This window comes from Suricata suricatta, chromosome 6 (genome assembly GCF_006229205.1).
Source record: "Suricata suricatta isolate VVHF042 chromosome 6, meerkat_22Aug2017_6uvM2_HiC, whole genome shotgun sequence".
In the NCBI taxonomy this organism is placed as follows: Eukaryota; Metazoa; Chordata; class Mammalia; order Carnivora; family Herpestidae; genus Suricata; species Suricata suricatta.
The window spans coordinates 38,172,813-38,199,993 of record NC_043705.1 but is presented as its reverse complement, the minus strand read 5'-3'; the positions used below and the strand labels follow the sequence as shown (position 1 = coordinate 38,199,993).

The 27,181-nt window shown below is 41.3% G+C and overlaps 1 long non-coding RNA gene across 1 annotated transcript; it reads left to right on the top strand.

Moving 5' to 3' along the window:
• Window positions 1–12,460: 12,460 nt before the first annotated feature.
• On the top strand, window positions 12,461–26,622 carry LOC115293919. The gene is made up of 4 exons (XR_003909673.1): window positions 12,461–12,503; window positions 16,998–17,328; window positions 20,937–21,113; window positions 26,270–26,622. It is a non-coding gene; the product is annotated as an uncharacterized LOC115293919 (long non-coding RNA).
• The last annotated feature ends 559 nt before the right edge of the window (window positions 26,623–27,181 follow it).

Genomic DNA, 27,181 nt, shown 5'->3' with positions numbered 1-27,181 from the left:
CAGCCCTCATGCCACACACTTTGCTCTGGGATTGCTTTATGGCAGACTCCCTCTCTCTTTGATCTTCTCATGGGCTCATCTCTCTTGCCTCAACTGAGGATACACGACCATGTATACTGTAGACTTTGATACATATACAGTACATGTAGGAATAATGAAAGCGATGTTGCCACATTTAGAAAGAAAAAACAGATGCCCAGTCACATTTGACTTTCAGGTAAACAACAAATAGTTTTTTAGTGTAAATATTTCTCATGTAACATTTGTGTTTTATCTGGAAACTCTAAGTGACTCCCTTGACAAATAGAATGTGGCAAAGTTACATTCTATAATTTCTTTTTTTTAAGTTTATGTATTTTGAGAGAGTGAGAGAGACAGAGCATGTGAATGGGTGAGGGGCAGAGAGAGAGAGAAAGGGAGAGAGAGAATCCCAAGCCGGTTCCACAGTGCCAATGCACAGGCCAATGTGGAACTCAAACCCACGAACCATGAGATCATGACCTGAGCCGAAGTCAAGAGCTAGATGCTCAACCAACTGAGCCACCCAGACACCCCTCATTCTGTAATTTCTGAAGCTTGCAGCTACCACCTGGGTCCCTATGACCACTCTCTCTAGAAGCTATGAAATACCATGTAAGAAATCCAAATACCCTGTGACCACTGTGCTAGAAAGGACATGTGTAGATTCTCTGGTTGGCAGTCCCTGCTGAGCCCATACTTCTATTCTAGTCAACCCTACCAAGACACCAGACATGGAAACCAACCCATCCTAGGCTCTTCAGACCAGCCTACACAACAGGTGAACAGCATCAGGTGACTCCATTGCTACCTCATAGAGGAATAGAAATACCTAGCCAAGCCCTGCCCAACTTCCTGACCACAAGATCTTGAACTACAGTAAAAGGGAATTGTTTGACACCATTAAATTTTGGGGCCCTTTGTAACATAGCAATAGGTAAGCAGAACAGAAGAGAACTATTTTATTACCTAATATTTTAATAATTAATTGCACAGAACACTACAAATAGGGTGTTTTCTCACATTAATGAGCATAATCTCATTTAAACCAATGCCAAGATCATACTTAATGGTGAAGCAAAAGAGATATATCCATTACCGTAAAAAATAAAAGAATTCTCACTCTCCAAAGTACTATTTAAGTGTTCTGGAACTTTAGGCATATTTCAGTGAACAGCAGCAACAAAGAACTCATTTACTCTTTTGGAAAGCCTGACCTCCTCTCTGCCTCCCTTTTGCTCCAGGCTCTGCTGAGCAACCTACATGCACAAGAAACCTGATGGCCCTGCTTCAGCCATAACTCATGGCTAGCTCATCTTCCCTGGATCTTCTCCATGGGCTGACGCACAACGGGATGCCTGCCAGCAACTGCTTGGCCTCTAAGGCTTGGTATGGAAGGCTGGAGGGCTTGGCCCTGAGACCTGTGCAGTGGCACAGGGCCTGTGCTCAGAAAAACCCCGGGATTGATTTAAGGCTCTGCTATCACTGTCTGGAATTTCTTAATACTTTTTTTAAAAAATGTTCATTTGGGGCGCCTGGGTGGCTCAGTCGGTTAAGTGTCCGGCTTCAGCTCAGGTCATGATCTCACGGTTTGCAGGTTTGAGCCCCGCGTTGGGCTCTGTGCTGACAGCTAGCTCAGAGCCTGGAGGCTGTTTCAGATTCTGTGTCTCCCTCTCTCACTGACCTTCCTCTGCTCATGCTGTCTCTCTCTGTCTCTCAAAAATAAATAAAAAACACCTTAAAAAAGTTAAAAAAAATGTTTATTTCTTTCGAGAAAAAGGGAGCACAGGAAGGGGAGGGACAGAGAAGGAGGGAGAGAGAGAAACCCTGCAGGCTCCATGCTGTCAGCACAGAGCCTGACTTGGGGCTTGAACTCATGAAATGTGTGATCATGACCATAGCTGAAACCAGGAGTCAGATGCTTAACTGACTGAGTCACCCAGATGCCCCTTTTAATACTTACTAAAGAAAGATCTGTAATTTTAATTTGCACTGGGGTTCACGGATTATATATCTGATCCTGCCTGTGCCCATGAGAGGTGAGCCCTTGACTAGAGCTGCAAAACAAATCTGGTGGATCGGCACCCACTTCCTCCTTCCCTTAAATGGACAGACATACATGTCTATGTAGTTGCACACAAGATGCCCACCACCACCACGGCCCGCCATCTTGAGTGGTCCACTATAGGGACCACATGAGAATAAACATTAGTATCTTCATTCCTCCTTCACTGGGCTCATTTCCCAAAATGCATGCAAGCCCTGGAAGCAGAGTCCATCTTCTAAGAGGAACTCAGACTAAAGCAGTGCTTTTCTAGTCCCTCCCATGCCACAGTTTTAGATACCAGGGATTCAAATATAAACACAACAAAATGTCCTGCTCTTGTAGAGTTTATATTCCAGGGGGCGGGCAGACAGCCAATCCGTGAACAATGAACAGAAGTTTTACAGATTGTGATGAGTGCCATGAAGAGCACAAACGAGATGCTCAGGCTCAGGGAGCATAGGGGTTTGAATCTTGGATACAAGGCCTGAATAATGAGGAAGTGAACACATGCCAGGGTTGGAGTGAGAATATTGGGCAGAAGAAGTAGCAAGTCCCAAGGCCTTGAGGTGACATGCTCTTGATGTGTGTTAGGGACAGAAAAGAAGGCAGGTGCCCAGAGGATAAGGGAAAGAGAGGTAGTACAAGATACTGGCGGTAGTAAGGGACCAAGTCATGTTAAGGAGTTTGTATTTTTTTCTAAGTGATACAGGGAGCCACTGAAAGGTGTTTAATAAGGGAGTGCATTCTGATTTTCGTTTTTAAGATATCAGCCTGGGGCATCCGGGTGGCGCCATCGGTAAATGTCTGCCTCTTCATCTCAGCTCAGGTCATGATCTCACACTTCATGAGTTTGAGCCCCGTGGGGGGGGGGGGGGGGGGGGGGGGGGGGGGGGGGGGAGTCTGTGCTGACGGTGTGAAGCCTGCTTGGGATTCTATCTCTTCTTCTCTCTGCCCCTCCCCTGCTTGTGCATTCACTCGCGCGCTCTCTCGCTCTCTCTCAAAATAAATAAACTTAAAAAAAAATCAGCCTATGAGGAGAATGGATTGGCCGAGAGCTATTTAGAAAGCTCTTGTAGGAATCAAAGTGGGAGTTGCAAGCTCCTCAGAGGAAGGCGGGAAGTAGGGAAGATGGAGAGGAGGGAGGACATGCACGAGGGCAGATGCACGAAGACCCCCGTGCACGTGATCTGGGGCCCATCTCTGGCCCAAGACAAACAAGTTCCTACTATTAGCAACTTCTCTCCTCAGTGCAGAGGTTTGGCCCCTGCCAGATCCTTGCAGAGGGAGGAGGGAGAGAGAGGAGGGCTCAGGCAGAGAGAGGGAAGGGGGAGTGAGAAGGTGACAGATAACTGACCACAGTCCATCCGGAGTCACTGCTCAGGGACATAGAAGCTGCTACCCAGGGGCTTCCTTTGCCTGTTCTCAGATAAGCACCGACTCTCCCCGCTCTCCCTTGCTGCCCCCCGACCCCCACCCCCTGCTCATCCTCCACTCTGGTTGTTGTGGGCTCGGAAAGAACAAGGAAGGAGTGATTACTTTAGACATTGCATCTTATACACATTTTCAGCAACTGATAATATCCAGGAAATAGAATTAGGAGATGAGATTATTTGAAAAACATTAGGTGTTATTTCCACATGGTCCCATTTTTACTTAGAATGCCCAACTGGCTCAACCATAACCTTTTGGAATTCCTAAGAAAGTTCTCCAGAGTTGTCAAATACAAAGTATCCAGAAATCTGTATATGTCCCATATACTGGGAATAAGTTAGATAATATACAGTGAGAAACAAGTCCATTTATAATACAAAAATATTACAAACTATAGAAATAATCCTAGCAATAAATGCATAGGCCTATGTGGAAACAGCAAAAACAAAAACAGCAAACTTATAAAATTTTAAAAATAAAATTGTAATCACTGAAGAAAGATTCCATGTTCCTAAAACAGAATTCATTTATAGGTTTAGTACAAATTTAATGAAAAGGATCTTTTCATATGTGGTAACTTGACAACATGTTAAAATAAACTAAAAGAATAAGCATTCTAAAATTCCTTAAAATTTTTGAAAGAGAAAAGCTATCAGGTATTAAAATGTACTATAAAGCGAGAATAGTTAAAACACTTTGCGTTCATGCCAAAAAATGAAATCTCTCAGTAAATCTCAAACTAGACCTTAGCACATATAAAAACTCAATCTGTGAATGGCTGATCATTCCTTACAGACGAATGTGGGAAGAGAGCTGGATGTCTAAGCACAAAAGCCATAGAAGAAAATGTCAGAGATTGTATTTGGCCACAGCATTTCTGTCATGAAAAAAAATCATAAATAGACATTATAAAAGCAAATCATAAACAGTAAATCATATTTGCAGTATAGATGACATGCACAAGGTTAATACTCTTAATATACAAAGGCCTCTAGCAAACCTAGAAGAAGAAAACACCAGCTCCCAGTGAGAATGGTCAACCGGCAGGAGTCGATAATTCACACAGACACGTACAAATTGGCCAGTAAGCATAAAAACCTCTATCATCAATAGTAAAAAGATGTTTGTAATGTGACACTGAGATAGTTTTTCTTCTATCAAATTGGAAGAGAATTTTATTTATGATGATAGACCAGCATTTATTAAGTACTTACTATATGATAGGCACTCTTCTAAGTATTGAATCGTAATATATCATTTAATTCTCCAAATTAGTAGTATTTCTATCCCCATGTAATAGAAGGGAAACCATGTCACAGAGCAGCTGAGCAAGTTCTCCTGGTCCATACATCCAGAAGGTGCTCCGGTTGGGATTCAGTTATAGTTTGGTTCTGGATAAACCATCAGATGATAAACCATTGGACAAGAATCAGCTGAGAGAAGGTAGCAAAAGAGGCACTGTTTACACCACCAGTGGTGGAATAAACTGGTAATGCCTCTTTGAAAAGCAATATGACTTCAAGTATCAAAAATCTTTTTTTTAATGTTTTTAATTTATTTTTGAGAGACAGAGAGGGACAGCACAAGCAGGGGAGGGTCAGAGAGAGAGGGAGACACAGAATCTGAGGCAGGCTCCAGGCTCTGAGCTAGCTGTCAGCACAGAGCCCGACATGGGGCTCGAACCCACGAACCGTGAGATCATGACCTGAGCCGAAGCCGGATGCATAACCAACTGAGCCACCCAGGCGCTCCTACAGGTATCAAAAGTCTTAAAAAGATTTGTAGTCCTTGATCCAGTAACTCCACTCCCATGATTCAACTCTAAAAATATTAAAGATAGAAATAAAAAATCATGTTGAGTATTACAGAATTATTTATAAAATTGAACAATTGGAAGCAAACCCAAATGCCCAAGAACAGAAAGTCATTTAAATTAAATGATTTTATTTAATATGCCATTAAATGGAAGTACAACCACAAAATAGACATGGGGAAATGCAATGAAATATGCTAAGTGACAAAAAGAGCAAGCTATAAAATATTGTATCTGTAGTATGGTAAAAGCATTCTAAATATAGGACAGAAAGACTTGAGGAAACGCATCAAAATTTTACCAGTGATTACCTCAGAGAGGTAAAATTACAGGTAAACCTGGTTTTCTCAAAATATTTTTCTGCACCATGTTCATTTTATCTGCAAGATTTCTTTTACAACCAGGAATAAAACAAGGGACATTAAATTGTGTTTTACCAGAATTACTTGGAAAATTATTTAGAGTGACTTGTGCTACTTTCAAGAGATAAGCTGGATGCTGGTTGAGATACACCCCAGTCTCATCTCTTCGGACCTAAGAGCATCAGCGCCAGCCCTGGATCATTTCTGTGAAAGGCAGAGCTTTACGAGGAAAGGGACCATTACTCTGTCCTTCTGGAAACCGGAGAGCGGTGGAAGCCACCTGGATTGCCCAAGCTCTGAGTAAAGGATGTTCACACTCAGAGCCCTACTGAGATAAAACAAAATTATTTTATTCCATTAGCACAGCCAGGGTGTGAATAAGATAGATTCATATTCTGGCTGTTTTATTTTTAAAGCATACTACAGAGGAATTGAAGCCAGAAGACATGAATTCAACTCTTGTTTTATCAGCTGTATGACTTTGGGCCAATAGTTTAATTAGGTTCTCTGAATCTTAATATTGTCACTTCTCAAATAGGAATAATAAAAGTGCCCGGCCAGGCAACTCAGATGTGCTAAAATGCGTAGAAGTCATTTGAAATTGAAAATACCCAGAGGAGGGGAAGTTACCATTGGACCTCTGTCTGCCTGGAAGAGCTGTCGTTGTAGAATAGATCATCTACTGTCAAAGGAAGCACAGAAGCTGCAGCGAACGCAGGTGTGCTAGACCCCAGCCCCACTAAGTAGTCCAAGCCTACTGCCTTACACGGTGATCTTTTGAGGCCCGCCACTGCTTCTTCCAGTCACTAGGCCCTCAGCAAAGTGAGAGAATATGAGCTGCATTACTGAACAACAGCTTGGCCACCTCTGCCCAGTTTCAAAGTGCTTCCTTCATGTGACCTAATAGACTGTTAATGCAAACAAACATTGTGTTTGAACCTCATAGGACTATATTTGCTGTTAGTCATATGTTTGTCTGATGGGGGTAAATAACAGGCTGTAAATATCCAAAGCGTCACCCGAAAAATGTTATTAAGCACTTTTTCTTTAGTTAATAAGTGTGAGAGAACAAACTTATGAGGTACCAATGTATGTTTTTTGACCAAATGGTTTTGCCTTATTGAGCCCAGGCAAAGCAGGCTCTAGGCTGCAGTGAGGCAAGAATGCTTACGGCATTCTCCAAAGTTATCCTAGCACACTCAGGAAACTTCTGGCAGTTAATGCACAAATTGGAAAACTTAACCTAACAAAAACAAGGCTATATGCCTAAGGTTCCAGAGACCCAAGGTCTTAGCAAGGTTTTATGTAACCAGTGGAAAGTCTGTAGACCTCAGTTTCCCCATCTGTAAAATGAGGGCTAGATGACCCTTAGGGTAATTTCTGGCAGAATAGACCATGACCATAACTGTCAAAGTCCATGTATTTTTTTGGCCTAAATTTCCACACTGAGTCTCTCTATTTAGACCAATACAATAAAATTCAGTTTCTCCAATTTTCCCTGAGCTCCTTTGGGGAAAGCTACCTTTCTTGGAGCTGAAGGGGATCCCTGCACTAAGGCTGTCTCTTTAGAGGGCCTTTAGCTTTTCTTTGGTTGCCTTTCCTCCATACAGATCAAGGAGTCTGCGGGCCAAGAGGGCGCCCCGTACCCCTCCCATTCACACAACTCCCCCCCACACAGGAGCCCACCCTGTACTCCCTGTCTTACCTTGGACTGTCATAACAAAATACCACAGACTCAGGGGTGCTTAAACAACAGAAATTTATTTTTTTCACAGCTCTGGAGACTAGAAGTCTGAGATCAGTGATGTTCCAGCCTGGACAGTTTCGGGTGAGAACTGTATTTCTGGCTAGCAGATGGCCACCTTCCATCTATGTCTTCACATGGCCCTTCCTCCATGCAGAGAGAGGGAGAGAGCCAACTCTCAGTTGTCTCTTCTCATAAGGACACTGATCCCATCCGATCAGGGCCCCACTCCACTACCTTATTCAATCCCACTTACTTTCTTAGAGACCCTATTTCTTTTTTGTTTTTTAATTTAAATGTTTATTTATTTTAGAGAGAGACAGACAGAGCAGGGGAGGGGCAGAGGGAGAGGGAGAGAGAGAATCCCAGGCAGGCTCTACTCTGCCGAAACTCATGAACTGTGAGATCATGACTTAAGCTGAAATCAAGAGTCAAATGCTTAACTGAGTCACCCAGGTGCCCCTGGACTCCTTTTCCAACTCCAACTCTGATGAATTAGCCAGTGTTAACCAGGTAGTGAAGTTAAGGAGAGTAATACTAGTCTGATTCTACCTGAGATCATGTTCTTGACTCACTACTATTCTTGACAGGAATTCTATGTCATGATTCTTATATCACAGTATTAACTAATACTTAATCCGGGCTTCCTATGTGCCAATTACTGTTCTAAGCACTTTACATAGGTTACGTCATTTGATCAGCAACCTGTATAAGTAATATTACTATCTTCATTTTACACACAAGGCCATAGAAACACAGAAAGATTAGGAAACTTGTCTAGGATTTAAACCAGACAAATCCTGCTCTTAACCACATGCTATATCCTCCTCAAATAAGAGCTAATGTTTATCGAGCACTCCCTATGTATCAGATCCTGTACTTTTGCTAATACTATGAGGTTGGTAGTGTTATTTCCCCATTTTACAGGTACAGTAAACAGCACTTTAGGAAGATGAAGAAATCCATCCAAATATACACCTCCCTAACAAGTTATGTTGGTAGATTTGAACACAGGAAGTTTGGTCCCAAGTACATGCTCTTAACCAGACCCAATCTGCTTGCTCGATGACCTTTCCTTGAAGGAGAACACAAAGATGGAGAGGAATGCCTGGACATATCAGTAGATCAAATGGTGACAGTTACCACAAAGGAAATTCATCAATGTTCAATGAAGAAATAGGCTGTTTTGAGTAATACAGCAACATGAGGAAGTAACATGGATTAAGATTGCAGGCCATGTTTCACATTGGGAAATATACTTGCATTTTTAGTTCCTGTGGCTTTGATATGAAATCTCAGAGTGAATCATTACTATCACATTCTCACTTTAAGCATGTCTTCAGTCCATTAAGAGTAATCTTTCCCTCAGGAATGTATGTGCTCTTTGAAACCAGTGAACTCTGAAGCAATCTTACCTTGAGTCTCTGATATTATAATGGATTCCTCCATAAGAAAGAATCATGAACCTGCATGTGTGTTTGCTTTGCTTATGATACCACAGTTCTTTTACTTTGGGACATTGCTCACATCCTCATCGATGTGATTGAAAGCTGGAAATAAGATCATATGAGGGATATCCAAAAACATGTCATCCCTCCACCATAGACTCTCTCTGTGAATAAAGAGAATAAAGGTTCTCTCAAAGCCACAGGGGTCATGACAACACCTCATTCTTCTGCCCTAACTCTCATGACCGCAGCATTCTGGCATGATATCATCTATGTTATTGTTGTAGTCAAAACCCCAACAGATTCCCATGAGACGTCTTGGGTGAGGTGGCTTTGGGTGTTTGCCAGTCCCTTTGTCTAGTGTAGGGCCTTGTTTACTGATCTTCATTGTCTTTGAAAACACTATTTGATTATGGGGAAGAGCCTGCCTAGGGCAGGTTAAAATATAAACTCATAGTCAATACAAAAAGAGCTTTAGCTCAAGGTAAAAAGATGGCTGCCCATATGATGTGATTTCCTGAGAAGGAACTAATATCTCAAAACAAACAAACAAACAAATATATATATACAACCTCTGCCCTTATACCCAGAGTCCTCCCTACTTAATGTCTGACACTTCTATTGCTACACTTAATATCTTTAGCTAAACAAAACCCTATGTATGCTCGTGTTTATAACTAGAATTTTCTCTTTATCAGAAAGGTTAAGTATTTAATTTGATTATATTCAAGTTACAAGTTCAGAATGCTCTAGGTTAAGTTAGGACAGTGGATCACAAATTTTACAATGTGTTAGAATCACCTGGGGGGCCTTTTATACCATGGTTCCCTTGAGAATGTGTGTCGTTAAGCCTGAGAATTTGTATTTCTCCTAAGTTCCCGGGTGATGCTGATGCTCCTGGTGTGTGAAACACTTTGAGAATGACTGGCTGGATGGCTCTCATGCTTTCTTTTCCACATTAACACTCAAGGTGGTAGGATGCTGGGGATGGGCCCCTCTCCTGTCAGTAACAGGGGATCACCAGGCAGTGATCCTAGCTGCATATTTGAAGTACATGGAGGGGCACCTGGGTGGCTCAGTCACTTAAGCTTCTGACTTCGGCTCAGGTCATGATCTCATGGTTTGTGGGTTTGAGACCCGCATTCAGGCTCTGTGCTGACAGCGTAGAGCCTGCTTCAGATTCTGTGTCTCCCTCTCTCTGCCTCTCCTCTGCTCATGCTCACATGCTTGCGCATGCTCTCTCGCTCTCGCTCTCTCTCTCTCTCTCTCAAAAAATAAATAAACATTAAAAACAAATAATCAAAAAACAATAAAATAATTAAAGCACATGGAGATTTAAAGAGTGCCTGGGTGCTCTGTGCTGACAGCTCAGAGCCTCAGAGCCTGGATTCTGTGTCTCTCACTCTCTCTGCCCCTCCCCCGCTCACTTTCTGTCTCTGTCTCTCAAAATAAAATAAAGACAATAAATAAATAAATAAAGAGTGTCTGGTGGCTCAGTTGGATGAGCATCCAACTCTTGATCTCAGCTCAGGTCATGATCTCACAGTTCGGTTTCTTGAGATCACGGAGCATTCTTGCATTCTCTCCCTGCCCCCTCTCTCTGCCCCTCCCTGCTCGCATTTTTCTCAAATTTTTTTCAAAAAGACAAACCACATAGAACTTTAAAAAAAATATATCAGGTTTCTACCTCCAACCAAAGACCTCAGAGTGCCTGGAGGTAGGACCCAGGGCTGGGTAATTTTTTTTTAATTCCACAAGTAATTTTAACGTGTAGCCAGGGTTAAGAAAATTTGCCTGCATGAGATGCTTTTGTGGGGGTGGGTGGGGCAGGGGTAAGAGGCAGAGAATCATGTTACCACACCCTTCCCACACATATTTAGGATACATTTCCATGGGGTAATACTCCTTCTGCCCATTTTGTAACCAGGTTGAAAATCCCCAGATAAAAATGTCCAAAAGTTAAAGCCTGGACATGGTATTCCCAAAAGTGAAATGGTCAGGGTCACATATCTAGAATTCTTTTGTGATTATCATTCCCCCCCCCCCCCCCGCCCCAATTGCATAAGACAAGGCTACATAGCAACTTGGGAGCTGCATCAAGATAAAGGCGCTGAAACAAACATGGTTGATTCCTTCTTTTAGCCTCTTCCCCTGCCCCAACTTTCACCTACATACCCTTCTTCTATACTTGCTGATACCTTGACCCTGAGGGAGGCCTGAACCCCACTGGCCAAGACAGGTAGCCTAAAGCACCCTGAGAAATTCTCATACCTGAGGCCTTTTGACACCAAAGATGTGAACTCCTGAAATAGGTGATATCTGAGTGAGTTTTGCAGTGAAGGTCCCCTGGCTCACAAAAAGACCTGACACCGAAGGTGTGTGGCCTCTTACACTGACTGGATCAAGATCAGATGTTGCTAGACAATGACACTTAAAGCTAAAGTTTCTATTCCAATATTAACACTCCCTAAGTGACTAAGGGTAAGCCATCTATCTTCCAGGAATCTCAAGTTTCCCCATGTATACTATTAGGAAAACAGGCTAATTTATCTACTAGAAAGGTATTGTAAAATCAACTAACACATTCTTACATAATCATAAAGCAAAAAAGAAAAATGCTCATACTACAGCTGTATTCTTTTGATTAGAAATACTGTCTTTTTAAAATTAATATTTCTAGGTGTCTCATTCCACCTTGATGAGCACCCAGGAATTTCTAGAACTAGTAATTCTGTAGCAATCATTTTAATATATGTACATATGATTCACACTTCTGCATAACAAGCAGTCCATAAAAATTTGTTGACGAGATGATGGATGATTAATCAGTTGATTAGATGAAGGCATTTTCAAAATTATATATACCACTAATAAATAAAATCACAGGCTGCCATTCTAAGTGAATAACTCAGTGAATACTTCTAAGCTGAATTAATTACCATAATCCACAACAGCTCGACATTAGAGATATTAAATATGTAAGATGTGTAATAAATTTTCAAGTTAATCAATTTACTCATGGGTAGGCTATATGGTCAGGGTCACAAACCTATAACTGAGGCAGCAGCTACTGAAAAAGTAACAACCATGCTGATGCGATCCAGTGATTCCTGCTCTGCTGAGACCAGAAGAACGTAGGCCCAACACCCGCTACCAAGCGCCACTTCTTGCTTTTCAGAGCAGTTAGCACCCGCCAACATAGCATATGCCTGACTTTACATTCCATCAACCAACCAGCCCTCGGGGTTCACATTTGTGTAGTAAAATACGGTTTTCTTTAATCTTTTACATTTTTCTGTATGATCTCATACTTGATAACCCAAGAGCCTCCTGGATTACAGGGCCCAGAAAGAAGTTCATCTAAAAAGAAAAAAAAAATGCAATTTTAGGTGACCTCAAGTTAAACTGGCATATGATGTGTGTCTGAAGAAACCCAAACCAACCTTGTATTATACAGAGCCCATATGAACCTGTGGAATCTAGCTCAAAGAAAATCATGTTTCAGTGTATTCTACATTGGTCAGAATGAACATAGAAGATTCTTTGTTCCATTCTAGACAACATTGTTTTGACAAGACAGACACAAGCTGGAGTGATCTCAAGATGGGCAGTCTGGACAGCAATCTGGAAATCTTATCAGGTAAAGAAAATTGGAAGTCACGTGGATTTTCATTTCAAAGACTGGTAAGTGTGTGATGGGCATAGCTGAGAGCCCTGGCGGAGGAAAGGCAGCACACATAGTCTTAGCTTGGGCTTCTAGAACACAGTGTCACAGATGAGGTGGCTTCATTACCAGGAATTTAACTCTCACAGTTCCGGAGGCTAGGAGTCCATCATGAAGGTGCCAGCATATTCGGTTTCTGGGCAGAGTTCTCTCTGGCTTGCAGATGGCCATCTGCATGCTGTGCCCTCATGGTGCCTTTTCTCTCAGTGCTGGCGGTGGAGAGGAAGAGCTCTTTCTCTCCCTTTTCTTATGAGGACACCAACCCTATCAGATTAGGGCCCCACTCATATCACCTCATTTAATCCTAATCACCTCCTAAAATCCCTGTCTCCAAATACAATCACTTTGGGGGGTAGGGCTCGAACATACAAATTTTGGGAGGCCATAGTTTAGTCCACAGAACAGTCTGTAGCCCTCAAAAGGAAACACATTGGGAGACACGCTGTAACCCACTGTGAGAAAACGTTCTAGCTAAAGCTGTTCAACCATGAAACCATCGCTCACCCTCTGAAGCTGTGGCCTTCCTATCCCTGCAAGTTGTAATTCAATTAAGAGCACCCTTCTCTCAGTGATGTTGGGAGGGAGATTACTACAGTGAATGGAGGTTTAAAACAGAAGACTGCTAGGGTCTCTCCAACTCAAAGATTCTACTATATTTAAACGTTTGAAATGTTGCTCTTCCACCAGATTCACCCCGAACTGTCCTTCTCTCGAAGGATTGAAACCATATGTGGTTATTTTGGCATAAGAAGAAAAGTTTAGTAAAAGACTTAAAACAACAAGATCCAAACAATTTTGGATTAAGTAAAATTTCACAATTCTTGGTTTTGCAGAGAGCAACAATATGTCTATGATTCTCATCTGGATTTGCCTGGGTTTATGATTTTATGTGGGTTTGGGAGGAAGTGGTTTAAGCAAATTCTTAAACTGCATCCCAAACACTGCTTGTTATCAGTTTCTTAAGAAACTCAAAGAGGCCACGCTGGATTCCATAGATAGGATTGGAGGTGTCTAATATGTAAGATCATTTCATACCTAGTACTTGGTAACCTCTAGGTAGAAAAAGCCAAGAGAGAGAAACTAGATTAAGAAAGAAAAATAGGAATATCATTTCACTACTTTTCTTCCAGAAATTACATGGTAATTTGGTATGACTGTCAGATGCAGTAAATTTTCAGTAAAAACCTTTAGTTCTGGATGAACCAAAATACTTGGCAACCAACACTATTTATTAATTCTGAGCTCTGTTTTACTGTGAGCTGCATTATGGTCAAAGTTTTAAAAATATGATAGTTTAGCTTCATATAAAATGTTTCACATTTTCCTAAAAATTATTTCAACATGAGACCAAATGAGTTAGTTGCTATTGATGCTTTACTATTTAGTAAAATGAGTTACACTGTTAAGAATGTTTAGCAAAAAAGATATCAGCAGCTGTTTTTATGATGAGTAGAGAATAGTTTCCATACATATTATGAGCAAGTCTTCCAAAACACAGGATCCAAAAGTATAAAATATAGTTCATAGTGATGGCCTTTCTCTTTCTCTCTCTCTCTCTCTCTCTCTCTCTCTCTCTCTCTCTCTCTCTTTCTCAGGTCCTTGGACATAGGACAAAGAAGAGATCCCCAAATTGGAACACGTTTTGTTGATGAATCCTAGTCCATGAGCCTATGCTGACTTGTAAATAAGCGTCTTTGACTTGAACTTGAACTCATAGCTCCCTACAGTAAGGTAATCATGTAATTTATATGTGAAAATGATCAAGGCACTTTTGAAAGTAAAAGAGGACATAATTACGCTAGCTTAACAGACATACGCAGAAACTATGGCATGCCAACCAGGATATTTGGTGGCCATATCACAGAAGACATTGTGGTTGATGCCCCCAACCTCCATTCCACCCCAAATGACGAGTCTAAGACAGTAGTCCTCAAAGTGTGGTCCCAGCCTAGCAGTACTAGCATCACATGGCAACTTGTTAGAATTGTAAATTGTGGCCCCAGGCCTATGGAATCAGAAACTCTGAAATAGGCAGGGCAGCAGTATGTGGTTTTTAGAAGGCTTCCAGTTGATTCCAAGGAAGGCTAAAGTTTGAGATCCACTGGTGTAAGCCAATCATTATATTCCTTTCCTTCATCAGTGATGGGTTTAGGATCAGGCAGGCCTAATGCCAGTTTGAGCCAATGAAATATAAAATGAAGCCAGCTGGGGATTTCTGGGAAAGATAAATCAAGCTCTTGTTGAACAAGAGAATATATTGCCTTACTGAAGACAAATAACTGTGACCTATAGACAGAGTTCACTTGAAAAACACTAGCCCTCATTGGCTGCTGGACCAAGGAATCCAGAAGTACATCCAACCCCTGCACTGTGTGAAAGGATCCACTTATTGAAGCCATTTCTGTTTCATCCACCTGAAAGCATCCTTCCACACCAGCACCCATTCCCACTTGTGTTGAACCTGCCTTTGCACTATTATCTTCTACATCTTCTCTCACTTTTCTCCCTTCTCTCCCCACCCCTTTTCTCATAGTCAGATCCCACCCCTCTTTCAAAGTCCTTTTCACTCCTTCCCTCATAGAGGCCACCCTGACTGCTCTACGCCAACTTGTCTCTTTGTCAGAATTCAGTTTCACTTGCTTTCTGAACCACTGATCTGTTTGCATCACATAATGCCTCCTATGGCTTTGTCTCCCAAGTGCCTTATCATGCACAAGTACCTGTGCCTGGCTTTGGCATTAGGTGGCACTCTAAGATGCTCAGGAAATATTTGCTGTAGACGGAGATGCGGAATCTTGTAGACGTTGTAGATCAAGGAGATGAGGGATTTGGTGTGGCACCACTCGCTACTGCTGTTAGCAACTGCCCCCATCCCCAGGTCTCAGGTGTTCCTTGGCTATGGGCACGTGAAACCCTGCCTTAATTACAACTCTAATCCTCCCTTGGCCTAAAACTAGACTTAGACACTTTTATGACATCTATGAGCCAGAAACTCCCAGAGCAAAGAGAAACAGGCTACCGAGTCTCAGAGCTTGGCCCCCTGCACATACCAGGACTTTACAGCACTGAAGTGAGTCTATGCAATGAGTAAGAAATGGAGTTACCAGACCATCATTAGCACCCTTCTTGGCATTTGCTGTCTTCAAAAACTGGATACCACCAATGGATTTATGTTGGTGGCGGGAAGCTAAGTGAGGATGGATATGAGCCAGAAATTTCTCTGGCTCCTAAGAAGGTGGCATTGCTCACTGTTAGAGGATGTGGCTTTTAGAATCAGACCACCTGGATTTGACCCTTGATGGAGTGTGCTGCCTCATTAGAATCTTGAGCACCTTATTTGACTTCTCTGACTCCCAGCATCCTCATCTGTAAAATGGGAAACTAATCATATGTCATTTTCTGATAGGAGAAATAAATAAGATCATATATGTAAAACTCTCAGCATCATGCCTGGCACAAAGTAAGCACTCAGTAAATAGTAGTGATTGTTAGTGACTCAACCACCCTGTGGCTCAGTGCTGGTTTCCTTCCTTCCTGTGGATGTGGGAGGAGGAGGGCCTGATACTTGGCTATTCATAGGTCAGTGAATGAAGAGTGAAGGAAGGGAATTGGAATCACAAGTGCAGCTTGACAGAGAGCAGGCTTGGCGCTGGCTGCCTACCTGCCTAGCTAGCAGCTCTGGTTTAACATCTGAATATACAAACAACCAGAGTGCGCCTTTGCACGGCACTCCCTAGCCACTGCCCTCAGGGAAGCAGGGAAGTCTGTGGTTGATACTAATTCCTCACATTTGCCCAGCACCTTTACAGTTTAGAAAGCCCTTTCCCATCTTTTGTCTCATTTGGCCCTCATACCATGCCTGTGCTGTAAACAAGGATAACCCCTGGAAGCCCCCTTTTACCCATTTAGAATCAGAGTGATTATGTGACTTGCCAAAGGCTGCAGTCAGGAAGTTACAGAGCCAGGACTGAAAGATGTTCTGACTCCAGCTTAGTCATTTGCCTGCCCTCTTCATGGCCCCTTTGCTGGAATCTAGGAAGAATCCTGCCCTGACTACTGGACAAATAGGGAGCAAGAATTAGAAAGATGAAAAAATCTACCTCATCTTCACCAAGGGGGCAGGCACCTACTAACCAAATCAGTGTGTGTGTGTGTGTGTGTAAAGATCTGACATTTATGTTTTTGTTATTTTGAGACCCTAAACTACAGATTCATACTAAGCTATCACAGTTTCCATGATTGAGCTTAATAGTAATAATAAGCATAAGTATAAAGCAATAATAGCATACCTTCCCTTTTGTGAGTATTTTTGCACATAAACCAACTCTGTGTGTATGTATACATACATATACATATCTTATTTTAATTTCATAATAACTTGCTGAAATAAATTGTATTCCTATTTTACAGATAAGGAAATGGAGATTCAGATGAGACAAGTAACCTGCTTAGGGTTATGGAGCTGCTAAGTGGTAGAACCATGTGGTCTTCTGTCTCCTCACCCTGTGATTCCTCTCCAACCCATCATCTTACACAGTGGATCATGGCCAATTGTCGTGCATGTAAAAGGTGTTGTGCCTGCCTCAATTCGCCTAACTGGGTGCTCCCACCAAGGCCTAGCAGAACAGAAACCAGAACCAGCAGCTCCCTCCCCCATGATCAGTGCCGTGCACTCTTACACGTGCTGTGATGACTGGGAACCTCCCTTAGAGGCTAACACAAAATGTGAAGTCATCAAAAGGTACAAACTAGCAACTAATAATTCTCTATATTGGCGGTGTTCCTCTTCTTCTAGAATGTTAGTTTTATAAGTGCTATCATAGATTTTCCTTTAAGGTAGCTTTAGTGATGTGACCCATTTCCTTGTATAAGAAAGGCTCAAGAATATTAGAACTCATTACTTGTCTCAAAGAAGAACATATTTTGTTTGGCACAATGTGGACTGTTGATCCACAAGTTCAACCTGACTGTTCTACTAGAATAAGTGCAAATGAGTTTAGATCCACAAATTCAGGATCTAAATATTCTGTCCAAATCCTAAAGAAATTGGCCCTCTTACAAGTGAAAATTCCAACCAAAATGAAAACCACCTTTGCACAGAGGCAATACTGTATACTTTCAGAGATGGTGCCAGGGCCATGCTGTGGGTGTTCAGAGTCATGCAAATGGTAGCTCTTCCTTCCCATATTTCTAATTAATTTTCTTCCTACTCTTTGGTCTTTTTACCCTATGCAGCAAGTTTCTCAGGTCATGAGGGAGTATGTGTTGGTGTCTAAAGTTTTCCTCTTAGAGGATATGGGGATAGGGCCAAGTGGGCCAGAGGCTACTGGGAAGTTCGAGCCTCCCTCCCCTCTTTTCTCTCCCTCACAAACCATACCCCAGAAGCCCTGCAAAGAGGAGCTTGAGGTGTGACTGTAGGAGAGGCAAGAGTTATGGAACAGTATGGTACATGCTCCCTTCCAAGATGAGACCCAGGCTAATTTGAAGTCACCATACTAGGTCTACTATCAAGATCTGTATCTGTGGAATCTACTGGAAGATTTCATTGAGCTAATAAAAGCATTAGGAGTGTAGTCAATAAAATGAGCTTTTAGCAACATGGAAAATTGCTTAGGCCATAACGATAAATGAAGAAACAAAACTAAGGTATATACAAGTAAAAAAATATTCTTAGAAAATAAGATTTGAAGAAAATACAACAAAATATTGACACTTCTAGACTGGAAATACTCTGGACTACTGTTCCATCCTGCCCCATGTACATTCTTCCTCCAGGAAATAATCCCCTGTGTTAGCTTTGGTGAAGCACCCTAGCACCCTCCCCTCATTCTCAGACAAGTGTCCTGGGTAAAGCTATGGATGTGGAACCCAATGCAGTAAAGCTAGTCATCTTCATCTTATCTCATTCCCCTGCCACAGTCCATGCATGGACATGTACCCTAATTAGAGCCAATGAGACATGAGGAGATATTTACTGCTAGACTTTGGGGGAAAGGCAGCTTTCACTCTTCTATTGAAATGGTGTGTGATGCTAAGTTTCAAACTGCTACAGTCATTTGTCACCATAGAGTGAAAACATGGTAATGTTTTCAGAGTAGGACCCAAGGCTCCAGACATACTGTCCAGTCTGAGTAAAGAGATAGAGAGAAGCCAGTTCCTTGGTGGCATCCTTCAAGCCGTTGGACCAAAGCTTGCATACAGCCTCTGGACTTCTCAGAAGTGGTACTGAGTTATATGAAAATTGCTAGCAGGTATCTGTGAATGAATCATGTGGTGAGGTGACAATGTGGCATCGTGAAAGAGCGTGATTTTGAGATCAATAAAGACTTAGGTCCCAGTTCCCACAAATAAATTTTTAGCTGTGTGACCTTGGATAGTTGTCTAAATTCTCAGAGCTTTTGCTTCCTCTTATATAAAATGGGAATGACAGTACCTTCTACGATGGAAATATTATTTGAGATATTGAGTACCTAGTATAGTCAGTTCCTGTCACATGGCTGGCACTCAAGGAAGGGTAGTTATTATGACTAGTTATTCAGGTATTGAAAATTTGTCTCTGATCAGTTAGAGAAAACAGTATAACTTATTCCTACTTGGCAAAATAATCACTTTTTCTTCTTTTTAAAATCCAAATCACAGGGGCACCTGGGTGGCTCAGTCGGTTGAGCATCTAAGTTCGGCTCAGGTCATGATCTCACAGTTTATGGGTTCAAGCCCCGCATCGGGCTCTGTGCTGACAGCTAGCTCCGAGCCTGAAGCCTGTTTCAGATTCTGTACCTCCCTCTCTCTCTGACCCTCCCCTGCTCACTCTGTCTCACTCTTTATCTCAAAAATAAATAAAAAGCATTAAAAACAACTTTTTTTAACAATAAAAAAATAAAATCCAAATCACAGTCCAAATAGTTTAGGAAAGTTTTCTGGATATAAGATTGGATCATTTAGTCCATCAGGAGCTAGGTGCTGGAGGTTTAAAGATATCCTGGGCTTCTCTTCTCCCTCCTCCTACCATTACAGGTCAACACATGAGATGTATTGTCCATTCTCTTACTTCCTGCTCTGCCTTCATGCATGCAGAAGGAGTTAGTGTATGAAAAACATTCATGATAAGAGGTAAAGGGGAAGAAAGGAAGGCATGAAGAAAGAGCCAGGGGAGGGAGATGTGTGATGGCACATCAGGGCATGGGCAGTCCTGTCTCACGCAGCTCCACAGGCAGAACCAGAGCAGGACACAAGAGGTTTAGTCCCAGGCAGTTGTTTGTTGTGTTTTTTGTTTTTTGTAGTTTTTCCCTTTATTTACCACAATTACGAGTCTTCACTGCCTTGAATGTCCCTGGAAATTTTCTTTGTGACCTCTGAGGCTCAGTTCCCAAGTCAGTCAGCTCTTGGGAAAATGCCTCATTTTAAGCTCTGGCCCCGGGTACTTGAAAGCAAGTTTTCATATGGTTGATCTCTCCCTTCTTCTCATTCCCTACACAGCAAAAATCATATTAAGAACAGCAACAGTCTATATTTTAATTTGGTGTTTCTTACCTATGACTGTCAGGGCAGATGAGAGAAGAGGGAGCATAGATTTGGAAGAGCTAAAATTTTTCTTCTTGTATGTCAAGATATTTTAGTAAAGTTCATTCCAGATTATGTTTTTTCTCTTTGCACTTCCCATTTACTAAGTCTCTCCCATTGCTTTAGAAAAATTGTCACAGCATTTGTAGGAATAAAGGTGTCAAACTCTTCGCTTTCAAATTCAAAAGCCTTGGTCAGGTATAAGACAGAAGGGTTTGGGAAAAGGGTTTGCTGCCCAGTTTTAATTGCCCCTTCTGCTGTGATAACAAACACTTAGCATCGGCCTCCCATCCACACCTACTTCCAGGCTGATAAATACTTCCAAAGTTGGGGAGAACAAAAGTAGAGAAAGGAGTGTAAGCAAGAGAAATAGAGGTTACTAGAGATATAAGAAAGGCTCTTTTACCATGTCCTTTACCTTGAGGTTAGCTCTAAGGAGTGTAAGATGATGGACACTCATGATGATGTTGGGATTCTGTTATCATGTGAAATCCTGGGAGCAACAGCCTAATGGTATTTCTTGGCACACAATGTTATGACCATAGTAAGTTAAAAGTAAGTCACATAGAGTGCCATGAATAGGGAAAGCTTAAGGCAGCCCCTCTGAACCTCTAGCAGCCCCAGAGAGGCAAAGGTGAAGAGCTAAATTGACCCTAGGTCCCCAATAAGGGCACAGAATTTAGCTGACAAAGGGTCCAAGGGCTCCAATAGCCATAAGTGCATCACTAAAGTGGAAAGTGGTATGGGATGTGTACATCATGAGTCCAGACATGAAAAATATCTCCACAGGCACCTAATGTGGCAGTGATGACACCCAAGAACCACATGGGGCTGTTGGTCATCTCAGCAGAAGCCAGGCCACGTCAAGACTGAGGACAAAAACCCTTTCCTGCTAACCCAGAAATTGGCAAACACTGGTGAAAAGGAAGTAGAGGAGATCATCTGGAGTCATTTACATTCTTTGTTGTGAGTTTCTCATGGCCTAGAGCAGGGAAAAGTCAGATATATTTCTGGGCGGAGGAAATAACTCCTAAGATGAATATTGAAAGATGGTAATCAAGTTAGGCAAAGAAAATGAAGAAGGCAATGACAGGGCAAGGAAACAACATAAGCTGTATTTTCTTGGCATGGAAGCAAGAAACAGTATATTGGAAGTTGGCCCAAGAGCCATTAGCAAATTGGTAATGCAACAGCCTGGTCTTGGAGGTTATGTTAAGGATAAGGTTGGAGAAGGAAGGAAAGGTCACGTAATGGAAGACTTATGACAGACAAAAGTGGCTTAGGTGATAGGAAGGCTCTGAAAGAGGTGGTCAGATTCTCAGCATTGTGCATGATGGATTTGAGGTTTCATTCTGGTTGTTTATTCCTCCCTAACAAAACAAAACTTAGTGATTTGCAATAATATTTTATTACATGTCACAGTTTTCGAGGTCAGGAATTGGTCAGGCCTAGCCAGACAGTTCTTCCGCTCTCCGTGGCACTGAGCAGTAGTAGTACATCATGTACATCATGTACATCCTATGTCACGGTAGTATGCGTCTGGCAGCTGATCTGGTGTGGATGTTACAAGATGGTTTTACTTTTGGTAACTGGGCAGCTGGGCCACTGTCTCTCTCCATGTCATCTCAGCCTTTTCCATAGGGTCCAACAAGGAAGTTAGACTTCTGACATAGGGACTCAAGACTTCCAGAGACCAAGGTGAAAGCTTCTCTTAAAGGTTAGCCTCAGGGTGCCTAGGTGGCTCAGTTGCCTAAGTGTCCTACATTTGATGTGGCTCAGGTCTTGATCTCAGGGCTGTGAAGTTCGGTTATTTAATTAAAAGAAAAAAAAAAGAAGAAGAAAGAAAGGAAGAAGAAGAAAAAGAAGAAGGAAAAGCAAAAAAATCCCCCTAAACCAAAAAAACGTTTAGCCCCTCAACTTGCACAGAGTCACATTTTCTGTGCTGTATTGATCAGTGCCATACTCAACCTTCCCTAAATTCAATAGGAAGGGAAATAGACCTCACCCTTCCACAGGGGAGTATCACAAAATTTGTAGCCATCTTTTAATCCACCACAGAGTGTGAAGGAGTGAGATTGGAGGCAGAGAGAAGTCAGAGTTATTGTAATCCCCAGCTCATTAAGTATTCTTGCATGAGCACTTCCAAATGTTCTCTATTTATTTATTTTATTTAAATTCATGTTAGTTAACATACAGTGTAGTCTAGTTTCAGGAGGAGAACCCAGTGATTTATCTCTTTTGACACCCAGTCAAAGACATTTGACACCCAGTGTTTATCCCCAAAAGTGCTCAAATGTTCTCTTAACACCTTTCTCACAGCACGATAACATAGCTTTGATTGTTGGCTTGTTTACCGCTCTCATTAGATTTTGAGATTCTCAAGAACAACACTTGTGTCTTTTTCAGATCTATATCTCAGTACCTGTCATGTAGTGGATGTTCAGTAATGTTTACCAAAGAAATGAATTGAATAAACTGGAACAGTTGGGATCCCCTTAATTCCTGGGTCTTTGGAACACCAGAGGAATCTCCTTTTGGTTATAATTCCCTTCCCCTGATCCATCTCTTATTATTAAGAAATGCTAGATTTGACTATGTAAAAATAACATTCAGTGTATACATATATGTAAATAGCTTTCAACTTTTGCCTGCTATGTTAGTTTTCTATTGCTGTACAGCAAATTAACTAAAACTTTATCACCTTAAAACAACACACATTTATTATCTCACAGTTATGGGTCGAGAGTCTGAGCACAGCTTGACTGGGTTCTCTGCTTTGGGTGTCAGAAGGCTACAGTCAGTTTGTTGGCTGAGGACGCTGTCTTATCCGAGGCTGGACTTGGGCAGGATCTGCTTTTGTTGGCAGAATTCAGTTCCTTGAGGTTGTAAGACTAAAGGTTTCAGTTACTTACTAGCTGTTGGCCAGAGACCACCTTCCATTCCTTGATACATGGATCTCTCCATGTGACTGCCCATAGTATGGCAGTTTGCTTCATCAAAGCAGCAAGTAAGAGAGTCTCCTCACAAGACAAGTACTTCAGTTTCATATAACATAACGGCCACAATATGGGAATTTGAGTTTTCACAGCCACAACAGAGAGACACTAGCAAGATGGTCACTGTGATCTTACATAGCATAGTTCTGTATACCCCTTCTCTCACGGAGAAGAAATCACACAAAAAACATTGGGAAGCCAGAGATGATAGAATTTACCCTAAGATTCTGTGTATCGCGCCCACTTACAACAAAAACAGTGATTGTCATAATTTGAAATATGAGCTAGGTTAGCTTTGTTCCCATTCTCATTTGACTCTACACTAAATTCCATTTATGTTTTGTTGATTGCAGAAAATGATCAAACCCTAAAATTCTAAAGAAAAATAATGACAATTTTTTAAAAAAATTCCAGCTATTGCAGGAAGTATATTCAATGAATTTTTGCCTTTTCAGTAGGTACTGGTGCACCACCTTCCCTTGAGGAGACAGACACACATTTGCCTCAGCCATTATTTAATACACTTAGTACTGAAACTTTATCCAAATTCTAGCCAAAGGGCTAGGAATCCTTGGCCATATAAACCCATAAAATACAATATATTTTTTTAAAATTCATGTTGGTACTTTTTTATTTATCTGGTTTTAGTACTAAGTATCACACTTCAAGCCAAGGAATCTATTTTGTAACTGAAAAGTAGTCTTGCATATGAGGTTCAACAGCAGAAAAACCTTTGCTTCTCCAAGGGTTATGTCAGAGTATGGAGAAAATCCTTAAAATGATATTCTGAAGTTAGTCTGGGTCACTGCAAAGCTGTAGTCCTAATACCTGAATTCCTTATCCTTTATATGTGTCTGGGAATAGGATGCAACAGTTAGGTGCTCACACTTATGCACTGGCCTCTCATTCTCCCTATGAAAGGGTAGTAAGTACAAGATCACTGACAAGCCCAGAAAGAGTTGATACAGCTATCCAGAGGTCTAGAGTAAAGGATGCTAGACTCTCTCTGCTTCAATTTGCATCCATGTTTATACAGAGCAGTATTTATTTCATATTTATTTATTTTGGGGAGAGTGCAAGCAGGGGAGGGGTAGAGAGTGGGGGAGAGAGGATCCAAGGCGGGCTTTGCACTGACAGGCTGACAGCAGCGGGCCTGGTGAACCAACCGCAAGATCATGACCTGAGCCAAAGTTGGATGCTCAACTGACTGAGCCACGCAGGTGCTCCTATTTATTTCATTCCTAACTCTCTTGCTGTACTACAGTTTTTCATTAAAATAAAATAAAATAAGCAAATCCTAGTAAATTAAAAAGTTTCTGCTAAATTCTCAATTTTAAAATGATAGTCATAAAACGATGGTGTTAGAATAGTGATGTTACAATAACAAATAGGAAACAGAAGGGTACTTTTAGCAGGTGTTGGCCATGTTTTTTTCTTGATCTCCATGCATTTGTGAAAACTATCAAGTTGTGCTCTTAACAGTATGCCCACTGATTATATAGTATTCTTCAGTAAAATTTTTGAAAGGGAGTCACATTCTTGCTTAGTTTTGTTGCTATGAAACAGATTTGTCATGTTTTTGAGCTTGCAAATTTGGTTGCAACTTGATTTAAGTTTATATTTCATCCCAGACTTATTAAGTAGATTACAGTTGTGGCTGAAACTGTTCCATTTTGAAACTTATTTTGAATTACTTTTCATTCTGCTTGGTGAATTAGATGCTATTAGGTTACAAAGATTTTAACACACACAGAAAACCTGTCCCCAACTCACCATTGATTAAATATTTAATTAAAAATTTTTTCTAATGTATTATGCTAATAACAAAAAATATGAAACTCAGGGACTAAAATTGGTAAGAGTAGAACCAAGAACACAGGAGGAAACTGTTTAAGAATAAGGCAGTGGGAAAAGAGGAAAGGATATGCAGTTGCCTCCTAAATTGGAGAAAAGTTAAGATTGCTCACAAATGATGGTATTGGTTTTTTCCAGGAAATAGTGAAACAAGCTTCTGTACTAGGAATAAATGTAAGGGTGGGGCTGGTAGTTCAAGGACAAGGGAAATAGTTAGGAAATAGCATTAATAAGGCACACAGGGCTGAAGGCCCAGGGAATTGAAGATACTAGTGAGAGTGCAGTGAAAAAAGTTGATAAAAGTTTAGGGAGATAAAGTAAAAGTAGGAAATAACTAATAAACTTTGAGAACCAAGACTAGAGGTCACACTGAGGACAAATCATAGATAGGAGTGAGTAAGAGGTACAAGAGTAGGTGGCTGTGGGTAGAAAGAAACTTAACAATTGAAAAGTTTGCAGGTGGAGTAACTTCATCTGATGACTGGATTTAAGGAGTGGCTACAGCTGCAGGTTTCTGATAGGGTGAAGTTGGAGATGATTGGAACTGAGAAAGATGAGAAATTGTGAGGTCAGGGTGCTCACTGAGTCACTATCATGATTGCTGAAATCATTAGGCAGGGGCAGGACATGGGGATAATTCCAAGGCTGGCAGAGAGTTTCAGAAACACAGTTGGGCACAGGCAAGGAAGTAAATGGCTACCTTGGTGAGGGCCATCTGTATGCAAATAGCAAGCAGGCAAAATTCCTCTCTGACATGTATTACCTTTGTTGCACAGCATTTTTCCCTAGCTTTGTTCATCAGGTTACCTCATCATCCTCGTGTTGCTCCCTCACTGTACACTTCCCAACCCCCACTGTTGATACATGTGAAATCCCACATGATTCTAAGGCATACTTGGAAGTTCTCGATTGATATGTCACTTTATCCCACTTGCTTTTGCATTTTGACGGGGCTTACATTTACTAATGTAAGAGTGGTCATTTTAGAGCCCGTATCCTAAAGAGATGTCTGCGAAGTCATAGAATTCCAGCCAAGGAAGAGGGGCTCTTCCTGTTCTGAAAAATCTTTTGCCAATATTGGTTCACTGTTTTAGCCCAGGACTTTAACTATCCCTACAAAATGTGAGTTTCTTAGAGGTTAGGGCTGGACTAAGCAGATACAGAGATATCCACAAAAGGACTAACTCAGTCTTTTGCTTTTTTGACCAGTGCACAAGGCAAACTAGTGCAATGTGAGATACTGATTCCTTTTGTCTTTATTTCCTGTGCCAGATAAATATCATCATTTTCAACATATGCTGTGATATGAAAGATTTGGGGAGCATTGACCTAACAGACATTCAATAACCACAAAAACTGACATTTACTGAGCACCTACTATCAACAAAGCACCTCATCTATTTTAATTCATTCAACTTCCACAGCAATCCTATTAGGTTGGTACCCATATTTTCATTTTGCAGATAAGGAAACCTAGATGACCTGCCCAAGGTCACAGACATGGGAAGTGGCAGCACCAGGATGCAATCTCAGGCAATTTGGAATCAGAAGTTACACTTAACCACTACACATTGCCTCTAAATAAATGTTTGCTAGATCTAAATAAAATTTTTAATTTAACTAAATGTAAGTATGTTTGTTTTAAACACCCCTATAAATGGCAGAACCAGAAAACAATCCAGTCACACTCGGTAAGTTAGCCATAGGATGACAGGGAACTTCAAGAACTGAAGACACTGAAGCCCTGTCTCTATCTCAGAGCACCAACTCCAACTTTGCTTGGGACATCCTTAGCACTAGACCTACTTCTGTGTCTTTTAAAAATTAACTGATCAACCAAGAGATTATAATATATTCTGTGTTTTATTCTGAGTCCTCAATGTAATGAAAAACTTTATTAAATTATGGCTATAATTTGTTCAAGTCCATTAAACTATTACTGGCCTCCTACAGCCTGCCATTTTTCCGCCAAAGGCCCTGGCCTCGGGTGTGTTTCTTTACACACATACCTTATCTTTTAAGTTCCTCATCTTGCTTTAGGGAAAAAAAAAATCACAGTGAGCCTGAAGGTCCATTTCCCAGGCGGGGGAGGAATGTAATGAAATTAGTGTTTGCTAGGTATTTTTATCACAGATTGGGAGGTGCAAACCACAAAGAAAAAACTATTTTCTTGGCTTGTCACCA